We start from the raw sequence: 17,089 nt of genomic DNA, 5'->3' as shown, positions 1-17,089 counted from the left end.
TCAGATGAATCTCTGATGAATCTAAAGATGTTAAAAACCACATGGACAATTGTTATTTAAATATTTTCAACGTCATGACAATACAAATTACATATTTAGAATATGACATCAACTAAGAACAATATAAAAATAGAAAATGAGAAAAACTGCAACCAGCTGCCCAAGAACATTTACTCCATCAACACATCAGACACTAGGCCTATATGAAAAGGAAAAAGACATTATTAATGTTAACACAACGAGTACCAGACAACATAACTCTTTTGGGATCATTTCAGCCACCAGTTATTGCGGCCGTCAGTTATGCCAGTACATTTTTTTTTTTAATTTATTTTACATGTGCCAATAAGTATGTGTGATTTTTATAAATAAAGTTGTTTTGTTTCCGTTTTGGTTTTATTCTGCAAATTGTGGTTTTTTAAATGTTGGAAATTAGTTTATTTATTATTAGTTACCATTACCAATATTAATAATTAATATTCATTTTATCGATAACAGGATTATGGTTTCTGTATCAAGTTATAAACTCCAAGTGCATAAGAAATGAAGAAGTACAATTAAAAAAACAAGAAATATTGTGTTTATGAGATGAGCCTTGTTGTTTGGGGTATCATGTATAATAATGATATGCAGAAATAAGAAAAGAAATATACGATTAATTATTATAATTAATCATTAAAACTAGATGTTAGATTAGTAAAATTTGTTTTGTATTAAGACACATTGATTAGTATTTATCGGCTGTTTAATAATTAATTAATATTTACTATATTCATAAAAACATTGCGCGGCTGATACTTGACTAGATACTAAACTAGTTTAATGGCCATTTAGTTCTGTGTTTATTTATGGCTATTTGGAGGCCTCCTTTTGTTTGGTGCGCATACAAAAGTGGGCCCGATCATCCGTTTAACACCCATACGCGAATCCTGGGCGAATATCTACTAGGCCTATTCTAGGCCTACCTAGCTAGGCTTAGGCTAGGGCCTAGCCTAAGAAAGATAAGCTAAATAGGCCTAGCTAGGCCCCTAGGCTAGTTATTTAATTTTGGCCCTAATTAATAGCGATATACAGTACTATGCGGCGACTATAATAGGCTAGGCCTAACCTTTTAGCTTAGCTGACTAGGCCTATGCAACTAGTTTTTAAAATTGGTACCAACTCACCTCACGCCCAGCCAGGCGGCAAAGGCCGCATCACTTAGACCTAGGCTAGGCCTTCTAGGCCTAGAATAGAAGACACCGACAACAAATTAAAAGACATGCCTCTAGGACCTAGAATTATTTATAAATTTGGTGAAACAGAATGTAACCATTTAATTATTTTGTTTTATATAAATTGTATCCTTAAGGATTGACAGAAAATAAACTTAGATAGGGGTCAATCGGTTGATTTTACTTCCCTCTTTTTAGTGTAAAATGGCCTTAAGGGTAATAATAAATTCCCCTTAGCACAGCGATTGTGGTATGAAAACGTTAAGGGGAAAGACAAAAAGGGTTATATCTGCCAATTTACCTACAAAATAAAAAAAAAGTTTGTATCGTAATTGGAATCATTAACATATAATTATGTTGAAACGCAAAAAAGAATATATTTAGCCGATATTTTGGTTTTAAACGGTTGGAATACCATCTTTCCCACTACACCTGTACAAAGCCATTTGCATAACAACGCCGACATACCACCAACGATGAGATATAAATTCTTTTCTAAACACGTAACGAAGAGAACTATAATTCCTTTTTTTCTGACATTCAATTGTTAGTCATTCGCGGCGGTCAACGCGCCACACTGTTGAATTTTGATGTTGTTAATCTTTTACATTATATTATTCTAAATTAACCTGACTCTCTAAATATCTCTCTTTCAAAATAAAAGAAAAGCATTTTATATTTATTTTAAAAAAAAAAGAAATCCGTAGAGATTCGAACCCCAGCCAGTAGAGCTGAGAGAATACAATCCAAACGATAGTTACTAGAGCACTACCCGTTATGCCACAATGTACACGAGTAATAAAAGGTGACAATAGTATAGTCTTATACGCGCTTCATATTACGTCATTCTAATCGTTACGTCATAAATTTGCATATTCATGACGTACTTTTGAGGAAACGAATCTAGTTTTAACCTTGCTATTAACCAGAGGGCCGGATAGCTCAGTTGGTAGAGCGTCGTGGAACACGATTATCGTGGGTTCAAACCCCATGCCGGTCGGTGGAAAAGAGTTAAAGCTATGCGAGCTTCTGTGTTTGGGGTTCACAGACTTAAACGTCCCCCTTTCCACCACACATTATGAGGCAATAACATCAAAGCATCTGATGTGTGGTACCCCCAAGGCTGTGAGAGAGCCTTACCGTGCTAGAGGCAAGGGAGCACACCATCATTTTTTTTGGCTTCCCGCCTCTTTCCGATCTCGTAAATTTTATGTTTGGCGCCCTCAATTTTAAGAACACCTAAGTTATGTCAGAAAATTAGGAACAAATAAATAGAAATGTGTAAAGATGCCGATGCCTAGCCTGGCTAGTGTATTCTCTCTATTTATTTAAATACATATGCATTATTGTAATAAATAATTTCACAATTTCTGTGTGAATTATTAACTTTGAACAAACGAACATTATTCCAAACTATGTACTACATTTTACTGTGTTTGATCATGAATAAATGAAATGAATTAAGTGAATAATTGATCATGAGAAATCAAAACAACTGATACAATGAATTACATGATGAACAACAGCAGCCATCCAACCAACCCATTGATTGCTACTCCTATACAAATATTGATCAGTTGGTATGCCGTGCGTTATTATGCAAATGAGTTGGTGCAGGTGTAGTGGGGAAGATGGTATTGTTATTCATTGCGGTCAACACGCCACACTGTTGAATGTTGATATTGTTGATTATTCAAATCTTGTAAGAAAAACTATTTCTCCGGGCGGGAACCTAGCAGATCCCCTCATTTAGTTTGAAAGAAATCCATCTGGAAAAGATCTACACACATGTTCTAGCTATTCCAAATCCATTATAAAAATAATACCATTTATAATGCAAATGGCGAATGTAAAAAAAACAGACGTTAAGGCGAAATCGCAAAATTATATTTGTTGACAAATGTTATGGACATTTTAATTCACGTTCATTCCTCTGATATAGTATAGTTTAAACTACACACTGTTCTAGCTATTCCAAATCCAGTATAAATTATAATACCATTTATAATGCGATGTAGGCCTAGGCCTAAATGGCGAATGTTAAAAAAACAGACGTTAAGGCGAAACAGTAAAATTATATTTGTTGACAAATTTTATTGAAATTTTAATTCACGACTGCTTTAATCTCACTCTTCCCTGATATAGTGTAGTCAAAACTACTATCACACATGTTCTAGCTATTCTAAATCCACTAAAAAATAATAATACCATTTATAATTTGCAATGTAAATGGCGAATGTTAAAAAAACAGACGTTAAGGCGAAATAGTAAAAAGAGCTGTCCCCAATTAAACGGTTCTACTATAATATAAATGTAGGCCTACACTATAATAGCTTATGAGAAGAAAAATTTACTACACAAATGTTATAATGTAAAAGAAAAATACTAGTATCAAGTTTTTTTTTAAAAATAACTTAGGCGCACTTTTAGTAAAAAAAAATGTTGTAAATGTATAGTAGAACCATAGGCATCATATTTTGAAAAATAAAAAATGTCCAAATCATCTAAAATTCTAGTAAATTACCCAATTTTTATACTAAAGATAAATAAATACATATAGAATTATTGTACCAAATTTGAACAAAATTGAAGTTGGTTAAGTATTTTTCCACGATGGTTTTTGAATGATGTTTTTACAGTTTTATTTTATCCAAATAATACTAAATTTCTATCACTAATAAAAATCTAACTTTTCGATATACTGTATTACAATTTTGGAATTAAATACTCTTTTATGAGTGGAACACACTTATGCTATTAAATATTACTTAACTTTTTTTCCCCGTTATTATTTGAAACCTACGCGAAATAATAAGAGAGGACGCTGTTTTACTGGTAATAGATATGGTTATTATGTGTTGTATTCTTCCGCTCGAGTATTCTTTAACCCCACAGACTACATCGCCCAGATAAATAGCGAGATCCTAAATATTTTTGTATTCTTATATACTATAGGAAAGATGATTCCATTTTGCTAAAGGAACCTTTAGAAATACAATAGCTTTATTTATTTGCAGTTTATTCAACAAGAAACGGAAACTAAATATCTAAATAAATAAAGTATAGACATAATGAATTAAATTAATAAGTACTTTTAGTACGAGAAAATGTATTATCAATGGGCAAAATGTGTAGCATTGATGCCATAAAAAAATAAATTGACGAGTATCGGTAAATATGTAGGCTTAGCTCGTGGTTCAGTGTAGCGGAGGAAATTCACTTTAGCTGCGTATCCTTATTACCACAACGCGAGAGAAATTGGCCTAACGGGTAGGCCTAGGACTTGTAGTGTAGAAAGTAGCCTAGAAAGTCAAGCAGAGTGCCTCGGCCAACCTACGTTCCCTAGTAGGTAGAATGTTAATTTAGACCAGGCCATTTTTAAATAGGGCTGTATAGCGGAAATAGTTCTGGTGGTTCTACTTATATTTATTTGTATTAAATGATTTACCAAATCCTATACTTATACTACCTTAACATAAGAATTAGTAATAACCCAGTGGGCAAAAATTGGTTGAATTAACGTTAATTCAACGTTATCTGCAAACGTTGAAATAACGTTGAAAAAGTGGTTGAAAATGAAAGTTTGCCTCAACGTAAATGTCAACGTTGAATCAACATAGAAATTATCAACGTTGAAACAACGTTAAAATAGGTAACATTGAAATAACGTTGAAAAACTGGTTGAAAATGAAAGTTTGCCTCAACGTAAATGTCAACGTTGAATCAACATAGAAATTATCAACGTTGAAACAACGTTAAAATAAGTAACGTTGAAATAACGTTGAAAAAATGGTTGAAAATGAAAGTTTGCCTCAACTTAAATGTCAACGTTGAATCAACATAGAAATTATCAACGTTGAAACAACGTTAAAATAGGTAACGTTGAAATAACGTTGAAAAAATGGTTGAAAATGAAAGTTTGCCTCAACGTAAATGTTAACGTTGAATTAACATAGAAATTATCAACGTTGAAACAACGTTAAAATAGGTAACGTTGAAATAACGTTGAAAACATGGTTGAAAATGAAAGTTTGCCTCAACGTAAATGTCAACGTTGAATCAACATAGAAATTATCAACGTTGAAACAACGTTAAAATAAGTAACGTTGAAATAACGTTTAAAAAATGGTTGAAAATGAAGTTTGCCTCAACAAAAATGTCAACGTTGATTCAACATAGATTATCAACGTTGAAACAACGTCAAAATGTCTACGTTGAAATTATCAATGTTGATTCAATGTTGAAATTATTAATGTTGAAACAACGTAATAATTAAGTTGAAATGAAAATTTGCATCAACGTAAATTTCAACATAGATTTAACGTTGAAATTATCAACGTTGATTCAATGTTGAAATATTAAAGTTAATTCAACATTATCCGCAAACGTTGAAATAACGCTGAAAAACTGTAGAAAAAATAACGTTTAATCAACGTATACAGATCAACATTGATTTAGTGTAAACACATTTTTACCGTTGATTCAACATAGAAATTATCAACAATAATTTAACATAGCAATGGTTTAGTTAATAGAAGAACAGCTTATAGTAACACAACCAAAATAAATCAAGCTGAAATCTGGCATATTTTCAATGGTAATTGATTTGTTGAATTACTATATCCAATTTGAATCAACGGTTTTAAAGTAGTTGGTAGTAAAGTAACTGTTACGTCGCAGAATCCATCAATAGAGACATTTTATAAATACTGTATATCTTACTAATCTTTAATTTCTATAAAAACATAAAATAACATTTAATCAGGTGTTATCAAATCATCAGGCAAAATCCAAGCAACAATCAAATAATGTACATCCTCACTGACAGTTCTCAGGTACCAAAGTTAAGTATAAAAAATATACTAATAACCAGTTTGTAATATGTTTGCCAACTAACATGATTGAATAACTATAAATATTGGCTGATTACAGTAAAACACAATAAATACAACACACGTCACAGGTGCCTTGTGCTAATGTTGCAGAAGTCCAAATGAAATGGCAATAACACAATACTGTAATTGCATTGTTCCGATTAGTCAATAAACAGTTGCCTCGATTCCTGTGTTGACATTGTCCTATGCTTTCCAAAAGTGTGGCAATATCATTTTTCCAAACCTGAAACAAATTCAATCAAGTTACTGTAGTTTTAAACAAAAGTAATACAGTAAAAAATTAAAGATGTATTGTCCCTTTGACTAATTCCAAAAAAATAAAAGATTTCGAAAAAAGGTGGGTCATTTTGAAGTATCATAATAGTTATTAACTATCACCAAAAATTTGTCGAAAAAAAAAACCATTTAACTGAAATTCAGACGTTTTCTGTTTAAAAAATAACTTTGACTTCCAGTCAAAGTTTTTTATATGGCCAATTTAAATTTAGAATATTTTGACCTTCATTTTTTTGTGTTTCAAGGGACAATACATCTTTAATTGAAAGATTTATTGTCCCCAAAAAACATGAACAATGAAGATTAATACAATCATACTTTGAATACCTTGCCATTTTGCAATTTTAACAAAGATATTCACTTGCCGTAGAAAATAAACAAAAACAATAAAGATTTCACTTAACAAAAATACAAAATAAACAGTATATTTAACCAAAAACCAATTGTTTGTTTAAATTTTTCAGGTACAAATGCATTTTTTAAAATCTAATTTTTGGTCAAAGTGAACAACTCTATAGTGACGGCATATTCAACAAAATTTAAAAAAAAAATTGTTCAGTTCAATTATATCTTTAACACATTGTTCAAAAATCATACTGTACATAAACAAAAATTCAATTCAGAACATCATTTCACACTTACACATAAAATATGCAATCAATTCAATTTATGTAAATAATATTGCAACACTGTATTAATATTTATTCAATATTAAAGATAAGAACTATAAATACCAACCTTTTGTATATAAAAATATTGATCATCCATTAGATTTTTCTCGTTTGATTCACATAGAAAAGATTATACATGTACTTCATTATTTTGTACTCTAGCTAGCCATAGGCCTAAGGGCCTTAGCTAGGCCTACAATCTGAAATAAAGAAAGCGAGTGAGTTTAAACAAATAGCCGTCCTAGGCTAGCATGTGTTTGTATACTATTAATACTAATAATAGCATTAGCAGCTACTGTAGACAGCCTAGCAATAAGCTAACTAGGCCAACTAATAATATAATGTTATATGTATGTATACTTTTGGATAAATAAAGAAAGAATTCTGAATTGAGAACTAAGGCCTAATACATACCATTTTATAACCATAATAAGTACAGTACTGTAGTTATCCTTGGCAAGGCAAATGTTTGCCCTTGACAGGCATGATACTAAATGCTTCCACTAGGCCTAGTGAGTGAATTCAGTTCATCAGCAGTTTCCTAGCCTACTAGCCTACCTCTAGGCTCCTAGGCCTAGGCCTAGTCCTATAGCCTAGCTATGCATGTGTGGCCTACTAGACTAGAGGCTAGCTGTTGATAAGGGTAAAATAGTCAAGCTCTAAGCTTATAAATTAGTAGATTACAAATAAAAAAGATTGTTTTCCTACCTGAAAACATACTTATTTGACAATTTCAATGATGAGCCTTTTTTTCTACACACCAGGCCTAGCCTACGTCGAAGTAACTGAAATTACTGACACCAGTTTCAAAATTTGATCAAAACGAAACTAACCAATGACAAGCTCGTATCTTATGAAATTTGATCTTGCATGAAAGGATCATTCGATTTTCAACACAACTTCTAGCTAGAACATTTTTGTATTATACAGAGACAATAATATTTGCCAATCTAAAATTCCTAAATAACCAATAATCAAGCTACATCATACATTTATTGTTTTACAATAAAGGATGATAAAAAAACGCCAACTGAAATCTAATGTTAATTTAACGTTGAAACATCAATGGCAACGTACTTAAACACATATTATTTAATATTAACGTTAAAAACATGTCATTTTAACCAAAGTATTAAATAGAATTTAACTTTATTTAATGTTTAATTAACATTGAAAAACAAAAATAATAATTTGAATAGTTTGAAAAAACAACATAATTTCAATTTCATTTGAAAATGACAACTGGATTTCAACGTTAAAATAACGTTGGAATAACATTGAAAAACAAACATAATAATTGTTTGAAAAAAATTACTAGTTAGAAATACAATGTTATTTCAACGTTGGATCAACATTGATAAATTAACGTAAATTACTAGTTAGAAAGACAATGTTATTTCAACGTTGGATCAACATTGATAAAATAACGTAAATTTCTAGTTAAAAATACAATGTTAGTATTTCAACGTTGGATCAACATTGATAAATTAAAGTAAATTACTAGTTAGAAAGACAATGTTATTTCAACGTTGGATCAACATTGATAAATTAACGTAAATTACTAGTTAGAAAGACAATGTTATTTCAACGTTGGATCAACATTGATAAATTAACGTAAATTTCTAGTTTAAAATACAATGTTATTTCAACGTTGGATCAACATTAATAAAATTAACGTAAATTTCTAGTTAAAAATACAATGTTATTTCAACGTTGGATCAACATTGATAAATTAACGTAAATTACTAGTTAAAAATACAATGTTATTTCAACGTTGGATCAACATTGATAAATTAACGCAAATTACTAGTTATAAAGACAATGTTATTTCAACGTTGGATCAACATTGATAAAATAACGTAAATTTCTAGTTAAAAATACAATGTTATTTCAACGTTGGATCAACATTGATAAATTAACGTAAATTACTAGTTAGAAAGACAATGTTATTTCAACGTTGGATCAACATTAATAAATTAACGTAAATTTCTAGTTAAAAATACAATGTTATTTCAACGTTGGATCAACATTGATAAATTAACGTAAATTAATAGTTAAAAATACAATGTTATTTCAACGTTGGATCAACATTGATAAATTAACGCAAATTACTAGTTTAAAATACAATGTTATTTCAACGTTGGATCAACATTGATAAATTAACGTAAATTTCTTGTTAAAAATACAATGTTATTTCAACGTTGGATAAACATTGATAAAATTAACGTAAATTTCTATACAGAAATACAATGTTATTTCAACGTTGGATCAACATTGATAAATTAACGTAAATTACTAGTTAGAAAGACAATGTTATTTCAACGTTGGGTCAACATTGATAAATTAACGTAAATTACTAGTTAAAAATACAATGTTATTTCAACGTTGGATCAACATTGATAAATTAACGTAAATTTCTAGTAATAAAGACAATGTTATTTCAACGTTGGATCAACATTGATAAATTAACGTAAATTTCTAGTTATAAAGACAATGTTATTTCAACGTTGTATCAACATTGATAAATTAACGTAAATTACTAGTTAAAAATACAATGTTATTTCAACGTTGAATCAACATTAATAAATTAACGTAAATTTCTAGTTAAAAATACAATGTTATTTCAACGTTGGATCAACATTGATAAATTAACGTAAATTACTAGTTAAAAATACAATGTTATTTCAACGTTGGATCAACATTGATAAATTAACGTAATTTTCTAGTTAAAAATACAATGTTATTTCAACATTGGATCAACATTGATAAATTAATGTAAATTTCTAGTTAAAAATACAATGTGATTTTAACGTTGATCAACATTGATAAATTAACTTAAATTACTAGTTAGAAAGACAATGTTATTTCAACGTTGGATCAACATTGATAAATTAACTTAAATTACTAGTTAGAAAGACAATGTTATTTCAACGTTGGATCAACATTGATAATAAAACGTAAATGACTAGTTAGAAGGACGATGTTATTTCAACGTTGGATCAACATTGATAATAAAACGTAAATTTCTAGTTAAAAATACAATGTTATTTCAACGTTGGATCAACATTGATAAATTAACGTAAATTACTAGTTAGAAAGACAATGTTATTTCAACGTTGGATCAACATTGATAAATTAACGTAAATTTCTAGTTAAAAATACAACGTTATTTCAACGTTGGATCAACATTGATAAATTAACGTAAATTACTAGTTAGAAAGACAATGTTATTTCAACGTTGGATCAACATTGATAAATTAACGTAAATTACTAGTTAAAAATACAATGTTATTTCAACGTTGGATCAACATTGATAAATTAACGTAAATTACTAGTTAAAAAGACAATGTTATTTTAACGTTTGATTAACATTGATAAATGAACATAAACATTTTATTGAAAAGAAAATGTTATTTCAACGTTGATTCAATGTTTATTAATAAACGTAAAAAAAATAGTTAGGGAAAAAATGTTATTTCAACGTTGATTCAACGTTTGAAATACGCTGACAACATGATTTCAACAAATCAACTATATTTCAACGTTGATTCAACGTTGAAATTATGTTCTGTGCCCACTGGGAAACTAATAATTACTTCTACGGGAAAATATTTTATATCGACGGGGCAAAAAATATCTGCATTCTTAAACAATAAGTTGACGAGTCTCAAAAAGTGTGGGCCTGCACGAACCTCCTGCGGGGAAGTTTGATTTCGGCCTAGCCTAGGCCTAGGCCTCCCTTACAAAAATTTTCTATAGAATTCTATAAAAAAAAATTCTATAGAAGATCTATAGAATTTTCTATAGATTTTCTATAAAGTTTTTTATAGAAACAATCTATAGAAATTCTATGGAAACTCTATGAAAACTCTATGGAAATTCTATAGATATTTCTATGGAAACTCTATGAAAATTCTATGAAAATTCTATGGAAACTCTATAAAAATTCTATGGAAACTCTATAAAAATTCTATGGAAACTCTATAAAAATTCTATGGAAACTCTATAAAAATTCTATAGAATTTCTATGGAAACTCTATAAAAATTCTATGGAAACTCTATAAAAATTCTATGGAAACTCTATAAAAATTCTATAGAATTTCTACGGAAACTCTATAAAAATTCTATGGGAACTCTATAAAAATTCTATGGAAACTATAGAAATTCTATAGAAATTCTTTGGAAACTCTATAGAGATTCTATAGAAACTCTGTAAAAATTATAATAGGTCTATAGAAACTCTATAGAAATTATATAAAGCTCTATAGAAATTCTATAGAAACTCTGTAAAAACTATAATAGGTCTATAGAAACTTTATAGAAATTATATAAAGCTCCATAGAAACTCTATAAAAATTATATAGAGCTGTATACAAATTCTATAACATTTTCTATAGAACTTCCATGAAAAAGTTTCACTTTTCTATAGAAACCCAACAACTTTCTATAGAAAATGAGTAGCCAAACAATGTTTATTTTCTATGGGTGGTTGAGATCTTCAGCTTAAATACAAGTCCGCTATTAGACCTTCTTTCATGCGACAGCAAATCGTTTGTTAGGCCTAGGCGAAAAGAGTATATTAGAGTATTGTAATATTTGAGTACTGTAATAAAATCTAAAGTCAATTTTTCATCTGTTTCAGTGCGTACTGCAATTTATTGAAATATCAATAAAATATTTAGGATAACAATATAAAAACGAAATTACACATGTATACATACACATAAAAATATACTATTATACACTATTAAATATTGTTTTTGCAGTTAAATAACTAGTAGTTAGTTCGGTGTCTTTTATATATATATTCTGGATTGTTTTGGTTGTACCTTGTGGGAAATAGGGATAATATCACTATAAAAAGATCAAGGTTTTGGATAAATTAAATAACTAATTTAGAATTAAAAATATAAAACTAATAATTACACATCAGCATACACTTTACCGGTCAGTTATGAGTTGGAGTAATGAATAAAAAGAATTAATAACAAGGTGCAACAAAATATACAAAACATAAAAACTATTCAGTATCTTCGTCCTGCTGTGACTCCTGTGCGCTAACCTTCTGTGTTTTGTTCATCTCTTTTACTTTGTTGGCCAATGACAGTCGCAGCAAAAAAACAGCTTTACAGTACAGTATAATCTGGTAACGAGATGGCGAGATCTATAAAACAATAGAATAAGGACAGAATTGTTTATATCATGATATAGGCTTTTCTTTTGAAGGCACAAAACGAATTAAATTCTTAATTAGCTAGGCCTAGCTTCTTTAACCAATCCCATATGTAGGCCTAGTAGTAGTAGGCCTTACTTTGGCTGGCTTGTTGGCCTGATTCTCATAGGCCTACTACTATTTAGGCCAAAAAGCATAGATTCTTATATTATGTAACTCATATATGGTATGTGTAAGCTAGGTTAATAATACAATACTAATTAACCAACCTTTGGCTAAGACTGAGTGTACATGATTCAAAGTATTCATCTTTCTTTAAATAAAATTAGAGGCTAGCTTGCTTGGCTGCTACACAATTAAAATCCTCCCGCCGATTTTCTTCTTGCAGTTGCACCAAGCTATCCCATGAGGCACTGCATGCATGGACCAATCCATTATGGCTTGGAGTAGTGTTTGTTAAAACCAGGGAGGTGTTAATTAACGACTCCCATTAATTAAACAATGAAAAATGATAATAATTGATGATATACAGTAAGCAAAAGTTGATATAATTCAAATACACAGTATTGATAATTAGTTCATGTTAATATTAAAAATGTGTTCTATAGAATTAAATAAAAATGTTTTTATAGAATTTATATCAACTATTCTATAGAATTTCTATAGAATGATTCTATAAAATCTCTATTAAAATTCTATAGAGATTTCATAGAGTTTATATAGAAAAGCATTGTATTGTTTTTCTATATTTTGTCCAAGTTAATTAGATTTTCAACAGTCTATAAAGAAAAATCATATTCCTTTACATGCAAAATTGTAAAAGGTATTATTGTATTGCTATTGGCAAAATCAAAATGTAACCCCCATTAAACAATAAAAATTATAATAATTGATGATATACAGTAAGCAAAAGTTTATATAATTCAAGTACACAATGATAATTGGTTCATGTTAATATCCCTTACAAATTTGTTCAAATTTTGTCAAATCAAATAAATATAATTTTATAGAATTTATATCAAATATTCTATAGAATTCGTTTATAGATTTTCTATAGAATGATTGAATAAAATCTCTATCAAAATTCTATAGAGATTTCATAGAGTTTCTACAGAAAAGTGTTATATTGTTTTTCTGTATTTTGTCCAGGTTTTAATTTGATTTTCAACAATCTATAAACTGGTAAAGAAAAATCCTATTCTTTTACATGCAAAATTGCTTATCATATAATTTTTTGTAAAGCGATGAAAAAAAAATTGTTATTGGCAAAATAAAAATGTAATTATCAATCCACTTCATTCCATGATCTTTCAATAATGGTGAGACAATGTATTAATCACATATATAAATTCATAAATAAATTCTATAGAAATTCTATAAAATTATAGGTTCTATAGAAAAAAAGAAACATTCTATAGACACAAAATAAATTCTATAGAAATTGAAATATGTTTCTATAGAAATTTTGTACTTCTATAGAATACCATAGAGCTCTATAAAATGTTCTATAGAATTCTATAGAATTCTATAGAACTTTTTTGTAAGGGCTAGCTGGCCTATCCGTTGTATTGTATTGTATAGCAATACACTTTTTATACTTAGCTAGGCCTATGCCCCTAGCTAGTAGTTTTTTTATTGGCATGTGGAAGGATGTCTTCGTATGAAATTAGCTTTGGATACAAATTGTTTTTTTTAAGGTAAAGTGGTTGCAACAATAGAATAGGCCTAGGCCTAGGCCTATCATAATAATAGGCCTAGGCCTAGTATTAGCTCTAGGCCTACTAGGCCTATAGTCTATTATAGCTCTAGGCCTAGTTAGGCTAGCTAGGCCTATATGACAGATCTGTTTTCTTCTTCTTTCTTTTATGGGAATGGGTTAGGCCTAGGCCTATAGGCCTAGCTAGGCTAGTATTATTACTATAAAGGCTATATCGTTAGTCTAGTATCAAGCTAGCCTAGGCCGAAGACCCTATATTCAATTAGGTTTTCTGTTGACAGCTTTCATTCTAAAAACTAGGAAATGTAATTTTGGTTTAAGGTTTATTTTTTTTAGGCCCAGCAGGCTAGCCTACATGCTGGGACCTATCATCCTAGTATTGGCCTAGCCTATTTTATACCAATACCTAATAAATACAGTACAATCTATTCGCATGTCCTATATTAAACACCAAACCAAAGACTATTCAGGGTTATATGTAACAAATACGATGTAAATAGGCCTATATGCTTTTTATAAATCAACTTCAGTTCCAAAAAGTCAATATTTATATAGTTAAAAACAAGGAATATTTAAATAACGCTAACTGTTACGCCGTACACATCTTTTGATCGATTCAATAAGCAATATTTTATAATTCGAGATCTGTGCTGACTTGTCTGTGTTCTTGGGTGATTCTTCAGACAAGACATAAAGTTGTTGGTCACTGTCTGTACGACCTAATAATTAATAATTAATTAAAAAATTAGTAGAATTGTTATTGTTTCTTCAGAAGAAAAAAATCTCAAAATGACCAACAGAAGACGACTGGATATGTGTTTTGAAGCATCACATATTAGAAGACAAGACCCAGATGGACATTTACTGTATTCTATTTGAAGGAAAAGGTAATCTTATAATAGGCTTACTAATATTTTATGCAGTGTAGTGAAATTCAGGCATCACTGCATCAGTGGAAAATTCAGAATGTTAACACCAGACCATGATTTACTGGCTAATTGTTAAAAAGTGATATATTGTGATATATGCAGTAGTTATTTGAAAAAAATCATAAATCATTAATTAAAAATACTGTTGCAGCCAATGGCGCAATTGCAGATAATTCTTCTTTTTATAAAAAAAAGTGCAAAAAAGAATTATAAGGCTTCCATTTCAGCAGGGCTTGATTTTTGTTTTTGTTGTGACTAGCCCACTGGGCAAGATAACTTAACTTAATTATATTAAGCCTATAGTTTAAGTAAATGCTAAATTAAATTATAAATAAACAACTATAAAATAAAATTATTTTTAATTTACACTAAAATATGTTTTAATGTTAATAATAAATTAAGTACAAAGTACTGTAAAATATTTCATCCCAATTGTTAATTAACTTAATCAACAGGTAAGTATAATGTTCCCTTAGGTTGCTTTCTTGGATATTGGAGAAGTTACTGTAGAAGGTCCAGCGGTTGTATACATTTCATAATGGCTTCAGTCCTGCTATCGGGATGTTTGGTACTTCAGGACTAACAATTCAGGATAATGTAATTCACCACACAGTTGGAGCAGGTAAGCAATGCCAAAATACTTCTCTTTCCCTTATATAGTAACTTACATTTTAGATTAATCTGCTGTTCTGTCTTTCCTGGTACATATCAAGACCGCTACAATGCTGAGGATATATCGTGGCCAGCAGGTATTGAAATTGAGAGCTCCAGAGATGTCATCCTACAAGACAACACTGTGGTAGGCTCTGAGATGGTGCTGTACCATGTCAGTGGGGAGATTGTGACGTTGAAAGTCAATGGAGCAACAACGAAGGCCATACTTCTTTGCACGGTGTTCATGACGAGGGATGGTCAGAGAGACTGCACACAGATTGCCAATTTCTTCATCTGGAAGAATTGGGATTATTGAGTCTTTTTCCAAATGACTGATCTTGTTCTTGCTGACAACAACATCGGGGTGATGCCATTTGTCATTGAGCCATCTTCTCTTAGTCATGAAGCTGTTGATAAGTATGTGTGAGAATGGACGTTTATAATTGGTACAAGCCTGTTCTTTGATTGCGATGAGTTACAGGTAGGTTCAGTAAGATTTAACATTAAATAGCATGTTACAAACCGAATACTGTATATATGTAAAAATCATAATGAATGAAACAATGTTAATGACGATGAAATAAAAGTGGGAAACCAAAAAAAAAAAAAAAAAGATATAAACAGTTTCAATAAATATGAACATTTTTATTATTCATTTTAAAAGATGTTTTTTTTTTTTCTGTATTTCAATTTTTATTATATTTTCATTTTGGGGAACTCTATTTTGCATTCTGTCAAATAAAATCAATGTATATTTATTATACAGTATATGCATACTTGACTTTCACTCGAAAGGAAATTTGTCAAAGGACTTTCTTACTCTTCTACCTCCTTTTTCTTAACGTGTACTGATAATGCCATTCCATTGTGTAATCAGTTACGTAATTTATAAATTCTGATTAAAATATTACATTTTTCCATTAACATTTTCATGTAAATATTTCAGAATCAACCGGAGAATGCAGGTCAAAGTGCAAAACAGCGTGCACCTCGTCCAGAGAATGGAAATGCTGGATTCGTGTGGGCAAATTTCATGTAATGGTGCTCAATTTTTTCAATTTCATGGTATACATAATTACCCAGCTATTGCTGGAAGCACAAGATTGCAAGGTATGTAAAAGCATGACATAATCTGGTCCTTACTTGGACAAACCTAGTCCTTACTTCGACAAACCAACAACTGCCATTGTTTGAGTTCTATTGCAGGAAACGCATACTCATACTGTTTACACATGAAGCTGAATGCTTATAGGTACAAAGAAGGTAGCAGTCAGAGACAAGAACAGGGTTTACATACATATACCTAATTTAGGGTAAGTACTAATAGTATTTATCCTATATATCTACGGACCGCTTGCATTTATCCAAGTTACGTTATTGTAAATCATTGTGTATCTTTACTTGCTAATTGCATTATTTTCATCAACCTAGTACACTTTCTGTACCTACAATACTTTTCATTTAATCTTAACACTACAGTAAAGTTAAAAAGACCCCCTTCCCTACGTTTTTTAGATCTAATTTAAGGTCACAAACTACAATTAATGTAAAAATAAATAT

The 17,089-nt window shown here is 30.0% G+C and overlaps 1 long non-coding RNA gene across 3 annotated transcripts; it reads right to left on the bottom strand.

Moving 5' to 3' along the window:
• Window positions 1-5,921: 5,921 nt before the first annotated feature.
• On the bottom strand, window positions 5,922-7,809 carry LOC144852347 (uncharacterized). Of its 3 annotated transcripts, none has more exons than XR_013614285.1 (3): window positions 7,765-7,779; window positions 7,124-7,256; window positions 5,922-6,332 (listed from the first exon to the last, which is right to left on the bottom strand). It is a non-coding gene; the product is annotated as an uncharacterized LOC144852347 (long non-coding RNA). The 3 variants fall into 3 exon arrangements; XR_013614286.1 differs by lacking the exon at window positions 7,765-7,779 and adding an exon at window positions 7,471-7,573; XR_013614284.1 differs by having other exon boundaries at window positions 7,124-7,809.
• Between the last annotated feature and the right edge of the window lie 9,280 nt (window positions 7,810-17,089).

The sequence above is a fragment of the Antedon bifida genome, chromosome 9 (assembly GCF_963402885.1).
Source record: "Antedon bifida chromosome 9, ecAntBifi1.1, whole genome shotgun sequence".
Classification (NCBI taxonomy): Eukaryota; Metazoa; Echinodermata; class Crinoidea; order Comatulida; family Antedonidae; genus Antedon; species Antedon bifida.
The sequence above is the reverse complement of the archived record's forward strand: the minus strand, read 5'-3'. Positions and strand labels throughout refer to the sequence as shown.